Here is an 8147-nt window from a genome sequence, read left to right as displayed (position 1 = left end):
AATCTTGACTTTGGCCATGTGATTTTCTGTGGTGAGGCCAATCTGAGTAGTCAATACATATCCCACTTCAACCAACCTTCTCTGCGTACAAATTTAGACTTTGTACCATGGCCAGTCCACCCTTAATGCATGGTTTGTTTTTTTTTTTTTTTGACAAATGGTGAATTAGGATGATGGAAATGTCCTTACCACCAAATTACCAGTTAGGATGTCCTTAGAAGTGATACGAAAGAGGAGTGCTTTAATGTGCCTATATAGTTAATCTTGATCTCCTATACTCATTTCTGTTTGCCCTCTGTCATAAGAGAAAGTGCCAAATAATAATGAAAGGCAAGACCATAAGGTCTTTACTATGAGTTATAACCAATACTGTAAGAGCTAACCACCCACCTGTAAGTGAGAAGTTTGTTTAGTTCTGTAAGACAGAGACTTGGTATCTTTGATAAGCAGTGAATGAAATTATGACTCTAAGGTATGGTTGAGGAGGCTTTTATTGTAGATAAGAGGAAAAGTTCAGCCAAAGGAATCTGGAAGAGTCCAGAGCAGGAAAAGAAAGTAGTAGATTGAACCCGGCCAGCAGACTGGAATCAGGCAATGCTAGGATAGGGAGGGGAGAAACAAAAAGAGAGTTAAGAGAAACAAGGAGCACATGTCAGGGTTCTATATGCATGAGAAGCTAGGGCAGGGGAAGCCTATAAGCTGGAAATGTCTAGGGTAGGGGACAGGGTGAGCAGAGCTAAGGAAGCTAAAAGCAGTCTCTATAAACTTTATAACTGACACTCACTAAGAGCCTGAAGGCCAGCAAATGCTAATAGGAACCACAGTTAGCCATTTGCCCTGAGTTTCTTTGGGACCTGACACACAGCTTGTTACATACAGCAGAAGCTAGTATGCCATGTGACTTCTCTCCATCCCTTCCACCCTCCTGCCCTCTCTTCCTTTCAAGCAAGAATCCTTCCTGTTTGTGTCAAGAGGAGACAAACCTGGGAAACACAATACAGAATTAACTCACAGAGTAGAAGAAATGGTACTTTCATTCCCTAGGTAATGATGGGAAATGTATCATCATTCCACATTGACATAGAAACATTACCCTGGACACAGATGATTTCTTAGCAAATAGGACCTGAGGATTGTGGTAATTTCCTTAACCAATTAGGATGTTCTTAGAAGTGGAGTACCTCTGACTCCAGACAGATTAAAGATCAAAGTCTAGATCGTCAGACTAACCATCTGAAGGCCCATAGCATCATCACCAAGCAGAGCCCATGACCACTCAGGCCACATGAGTACAGAGACTAGAATAAATTCTGCTCAGATATGATGGAAATTTTGAGTTTTCTCAGATTTCTGAAGGTCAGATTCAATATGGGATAGATAATGGAGACTTCACTGTCTCAGAAAATCCTGATTAGCCTTTCCTTTGTACCTTTATGTAGTAGTACATACCTGAAGTCCTAAGAGTCAGTAGGAGAAGGCAAGAGAATTGAGAGTATAACTGAGAACACCCAGGCTATATAGCCAGTGAGACTGTGCCAAGAAAGAGAAAGGGAGACAAATAAGAGAAGGAGAAGGGAGGCAAGGAGAGAAAAAGAGAAAAGGAAAAGAGCCTTCTCTTTGCAAGTGACTCCCATCCAAACTCCACCAAAGAAATGAAATTGTAAAATAATTAAATTATTAACTATTTAAAGGATCCTGTTTCCTTGCTACAATCTAATGGTGCCCTGTGTGATGCTTTCTCTCTGTTGTTTCCTTAGTTCTTTATTCCTTGAGAATAATGCCACTTTTTCTGACAAATTAATATAGCAAGCAATTTTTTTTAAAATATACTTCCAAGTAGCAATAAAGGCTGACCCACTGTAAGGAGCTGCTGAGGCCAGCAAGAGATGAGGGATGGAGGCTAACACTTTTGCTCTGCCTGCAGCAGTAAGATTTATAACCATAAGCCTGCACATCTCTGGCTTACGTATGCAAATGTGGAGCCAATTAGTGATTCACCTGTGACTGTTAATTAAAAGGCGGAGAGTGATGAATCACCACTAAGGGAGCAGACGGGCTAGCTGTCCAGCAACATCTATTCCCACACAAAGGACGGCCCAAGGAGAGAAGCGCCAAAGCTTTACCTCCCGCAAAGCGCCATCAGTGGTTTATATCTACTGATCTAAAAGGGAAAAAAGAAAGGAGAAATCGTGTGGGAAATGTGAGTCTATTACAGCGAACAAACAAATGCAGCCAAAGATGAATGAGTCTTGATGCATCCTGGAGAAGTTGGCCTGCTGGGTAATTTTCCCATGGAATTCAGAAAGAAAGAAAACAGAACTCGAAAGGACTTGGAAGCAACCACATGTGATTATTTCCCCTTCAGTTACAGCGAGTTTCCACGGTTCGCAACTCTGCTAAATGCCTGAACCAAAACTGAGCAAGGGGCAGAGAATAAAGTTGTTAAAAAAGACCAGAAAAAAAAAAAAATCAAGCCAAAGCTGTCCAGACAAGGCTAGCCTGAACAGATTCTCACATTGCCCACACTGACTTATGAGGTACTTACTTAATTTCTGGCTTTTAAGTTCAGCTGAAATGATGTCATTGCGATTCACATTTAAAATAAAGAATTAAGCTTGCTCTCACAAATCCCCAAGCAGCAGAATGTGTAGAGCTCTGGTTCTCTCCCACAGTGAAGGGCTGGGATAGCTCTTCCTTTTTCAGCCTCCTTGGCCCAGATCTAGCTTACCAAACCACGGCTGTGGCCACAGTGTTTTATGATCTACTTAGGCCTCAAACCCACACCTCTTCGTGACTCTCACGCTTCAGCCCAGAGAACAACCACAGCACTGGCTATGTGGACCAAGGGCCAGGTCTGTGGTTACTCAGCCCTTGCCTTCAAAGGACTGCTAAGTGCAGGGTCGTGTTTGGTTAGAAGTACTTTTCCCAGGCAGCCCCAGCATGTTTTGGATATACAGGGCTCTTCCTGGGTAGTTTTCTGCATGTGTACAGAGACCCAAGGACCTAAAGACGTTCCACAACACGGACACTATCACAGGGGAATCAGCAGGGAATCAGTGTATTCCTGGCAGACACGTCGAGAAGAGGCAAATAGATGTACCTCATCAGAAAAGAATATTTAGTGACGTTACACGGAAACACAGTGCTTTTGACTTGCATGGGTCACTACCCAGAATCTTCTATGGCTTCATTTTATGTGTAGATCCACATGTCAGATGTCTTCAGTATTTATTTTTACTATCATCATTCACTTATATATTTGTAATTGTGTTCTGTGTTAAAATGGCACCACATGTTCCTAAACTAAGCATAGAGTCATTTGTTGAGTGTGTACTACATGTGAATGCATACTAGATATGCAATGTTTCTAGTTGCACTGTCCCCTGTACCTGTCAACCACCAGGAGTATTGCCCCAAGTCATTAGTCATTGTCAAGTATTGGAGAGGGCACTCAGGCTCCAAGCCTGGGTTTTCACATTCCACTGCAGCTCCAAACCCCATCCCCTCTGCTCTGTATGATCTGGAGAATGAGCTACAATACCCATGATTTGGGTTTTGAGTGAGTAATAAATTCATTAAATACAGAACAAGTCAAAGTAAAAGAATAAATACTAAGAGATAAATAGATGATAGATAAATAGACAGACAGACAGACAGATAGATAGATAGCAAAAGACATCAAACTAGACACTCAAAACAAACATCTAGTGGAAATGGACTAGAGAAACTGAGGCAGTCAGCTTGAGTTCCCCTTTGACCTTTCTTTCACAGATGAGGTTTTCATCGCTGCACTTCCTGTGACTTCTCTTTCCCAGTGTAGGCACTTTTATATCAAGGGATAAGCAATACTAACCTCTGAAGGTCACACATTTTTACTCTTGAGTTATTTGCTTTTCCTGTCACAGAGGGTTTTATTTGCAGGGTGGGGTGCCCATCCCCAGACCTAGAATCTTGGAGGAAACTTTAAGATAAACAGGCCTCGGCCTGAAGTGGAGGCAGGAGTTTGGGGAGCACAGGGGCTGGGGATGGACACCACCCCACTTCCAGAACAGCTCACCAGTGAACCATACATGGCCATCAACATACAGTCTAACATCCATTGTGCCATCCGCCCAGCTTTGTCTCCTACCCATCCATATTTGCATGTGCTCTTTATTTTGTCGTATTTATGAATCTTCATATTGTGGCTTTTATCTTCTTTCCTCATGCTTCTATTTTCTTCCTTCTAACTACAACCCTTTATTTCCATACTTGATTCTCTTTCCCTCCCTTCCAATTTCTTTCCCTTTGATACAGAGACCCCTAAATCATTCATGATAGATAACACCAGATAGACTCTCTATGCCATCTGTCATCCCTGCTTCTACTTAGAGGAACTGGTGTGAGCAGGTGAGGCAGCATTGTCAGTGTAGAGATACCAAACAGAGAGATAACCAGTCAAGACCTTTAGGCTGTGATGGACCCAGCACCTTGGAGTCTACTGCAAGCAACTGAGACTCAACTCCACACCAACAGTCAAACAAAACTTAAGTTTAGTTAACCAGAAACAGCCAGCTAATCTCTAACTCAGAGATTTTTGCCTTAAGTAATCTAAAAAATATATATTTCCTTGCTTCTGAAAAGAACTTCTAAGAACTTTCTCCTATTGTCCTCTCAGAAGAGACTCAACCCCTCACAGTTTGGTACTGCCTAACTGTGACTCACTATCTACTCAAGTAAACTCATTAAAATGTTAATATGTCAGAGAGCTGGAGAGATGGTTCAGAGGTTAAGTGTGCTGACTTCTCTTCCAAAGGACCTGGGTTCAATTCGCAACACCCACATGGCAGCTCACAACTGTCTGTAACTCCAAGATCTGACACCCTCACACAGACAACATACATGCAGACAAACCACCAAAGCACATAAAATAAAAGAAATAAAATGTTAATATGTCTAGGTTTATCTTGTAACAGTTCAGTCTAGAAGCTAAACCCTAATTTGTAATTTAATGTTATTTCTCTCGGCCACTTTGCTCTTGTATCTCTTGAGCATAATTACATAGGCCCAGTTCACTTCTCCTCAACTCAGCGTCTTTCGAGAATCCCACCCGCACAGGCTGGCTGCCTCAAGCTCCTCAACTGTGTCCCAGGCATAAGCACTCTAGAAGCACAGACCTTGTATTATGTCCTCATACCCAACACTGCAAAAGAGCAGGGGATCCAACAGGGACTGTTGCTCACGTGCACAGATGTACATTTTCTAGATTTCCTCATGGGTCCTGAAAACCATCTTCTTCATCTCTACCAGTATCTGGCAGTTTTCTCTGTCTGAAATGCCTCACCTTAACCTTGTCCCCACATTCTCCCGGCTTATTCCATCTGCCCTCCAAAGATAAGTCCAAGTTCCTTGTGAAAGAGGAATAGCTAAGCATTATACCTTGCTTGGGGGCTTTCTAGTCCTCATCTTCTGTAGGAACTGATACCTATATAACCTAATTTAGGATTTTTCTGTTTGACACATTCACACTAGTCTTATTACTGGAACACTGGGAATCAGTGCCAGTTTTTATATTAAGACACATCACACTAAACTGGAGGTCATATATGATGTTATATACTCAAATCCTCTTGGTAGCCCAAAAGCAGGTGCTGCACACATCTGTTCTAGTCCAATTCATCCTTTTCCTGGATTTTCAAACTTCAGAAGCAAGAACATTTCATAAGGACACTTTTCTGCCATCTGGGGGCCAGAACAAGCACGCATACCCCAACCAAGGAGCTGACATACACTTAGAGTAACAGTTCATATTTTTTCTCTATCCATCTGTCCCTTAACCTTATCCCTCACCACTTGTCTAATCTGCATTTTATATCTCTCATTCTATCTTAACCTACCACTTCCCTGCTATCCCTGTCCTCAGAGTTCAACTGTGTAATCAGAAGTCTGTGTTCCTTTGATTTGGTCCCTTAGCGGAGAGCACATTGCACAGTTAAAATGTAAGGATAATTAAGACCATAGGATGTTTAATTTAGTGTTGTTGACTTAACTGAATTTAGAAACACCTGAAGTGAACTGAGGTCTGTATGTAAGGGCATTTCCAGATAGGTTGAATGAGATGAGAAGATCTACCTGGAGACATGGCAGCATTGTGCAGTGAACGTCATTAAAGGAGGAAGCAGGCTGAGGAACCAGCATTTGTTTCAGGGTGTCTTCCTGACTGTAGATGCAATGGAAGCAACTGCCTCTCAAGCTCTGGCCACCATGACTGGCCCACTGTGTGTGCTGTACCCTCAAAGCATATGTCAAAAGAACCCTTTCCTCCCTTGAGTTGCTCTTGTCAGGCATTTTATCAGAACAATGAGAAACATGGCTAACACAGGACAACATACCACTTTGAATACCTGAGGTTACCTTGATGTTACCTAGGGAAATCAGAGGCACTGACTGTCTGCTGCTGCACCCCCAAAACAGAAGAAGGTAAAACAGACTGGTTGGGATTCATTCACAGATAGATTTATTTCCTAGTTGTTGAAAGAGTTTATATCACAGAAGTTCAAAGGGACTCAAAAGGTGTTCATTTAAAAGACTGTTGAAACTCTACTGTCAGTCTCAAACTCTACTGTCAGTCTCAAACTCTACTGTCAGGCTCAAACTCTACTGTCAGGCTCAAACCCTACTGTCAGGCTCAAACCCTACTGTCAGGCTCAAAGACTAGGGGTAAACTGTGGTTGCTGAGCACTCCACTTGAGCCAACTAAATCCACTCAGGCATCCTTCTTCTCCCAGTGGGTCCAGCTTTAAATTTCAATATTATTTTCTCAAAAATCAAATACTTGCAAAACTCCTGGTCTAATTATACTCTGTGTGGTGGGTAATCTTGATTGTTAACTAGGCTAAACCTGGAATCAATTAAGAGACATGCCTCTGGGCAGTCTGTGGGGGTATTTCCAAAAATGATTAGCTAAGGGAGAAAGGCCAACCCTACGGGTGGTGGCACCTTCTGCCAGCAGCCTAGGTATGAAAAGGTCCTAGGGGAAAGCAATGCCCTTAGCTTGGCTGCCTCTGAGCTCTGCCCTTGAGTCCATCTGTCCTGCTGTTATACCACTGATGTTACCATCCTTGGCTGACAATGGAACCCAGCTTCTACAACCTACCAATAGAGACTACAGACTCATTAAAGATCTTCCAGGCTTTACACCACAGATTAGGACTGCTGAGGTACCCAGTCTCATGGATTAACAGCCATGATCACCTCAGCCTCTCCCACATGAAGCCAGCCTAAAACAACAAAGGTTATACAAGAATCAAGGTCTTCTTAAGTGACATGCCGGGAGCTGGAGTTAGACTCAGTTGTGGAGTCCTTGGTTAGCATGCATGAAGCACTAAGTCCAATTTTCAACACACAGAGCAACTAGTTACTTTATATGGATAGTCTAAGAGTAGCCACTTGTCACTATTCATGTGTCAAAACCTATAGGTTATACAATACCAAACTGAAATCTCACGGCCTAACATAGGCTACGGGCATTGTGAAAGCATGCTGCATTGTGGTTAAGTTTACCAGTGTAGCAAATGTACCTATCTAGTGTGAAGTATTGATAGCACAGGAGAACAGGCACTTGCACATGCAGGAATATATGAGAAATCTCTGGATCCTCCTCCAATGTTCATGTGAATCTAAACTGTTCCCCCAAAATCTGTAAAAAGAACACCCATTTCAAAATCTGAAACACAAAATGTAGATTTGGATACACACATATATACCTGCCCTATAAAAATACTAATTGTTTGATGGACTGTCAAACGTCCTCGTGCACCTTGAGTGCATATCATACTTACGGTGACATTTCAGTAAAAAAGGGACAAGAGAGAGGTGTAGGATTGAGAGCAATATTAGGATTGAGAGCATTTAGAAGTTGTATACAACGTGGTCTTCTGTACAAGGGACATGAAAGTGGAGAGAGCTCCAGTAAAGAAGCCAAGGGAAAAAAAATCACTGAAAGAATAACATCTGATAACTGTGAGGGAAAAAAAAATCTCACAAGACATTCAGCCAGCTAAGGGTCAGCTTTAAACTTACCACATACATCCTCAAGATTTACTAGCTAGAAAAGATGAGCTGTAAGAATGGAAGCCCATGCAGCCTTTTCCAATCTTCAGCCATAG

Source organism: Mus caroli, unplaced genomic scaffold (assembly GCF_978045245.1).
Source record: "Mus caroli unplaced genomic scaffold, Mus_caroli_1 scaffold_15, whole genome shotgun sequence".
NCBI classification, from domain to species: domain Eukaryota; kingdom Metazoa; phylum Chordata; class Mammalia; order Rodentia; family Muridae; genus Mus; species Mus caroli.
The sequence above is the reverse complement of the archived record's forward strand: the minus strand, read 5'-3'. Positions refer to the sequence as shown.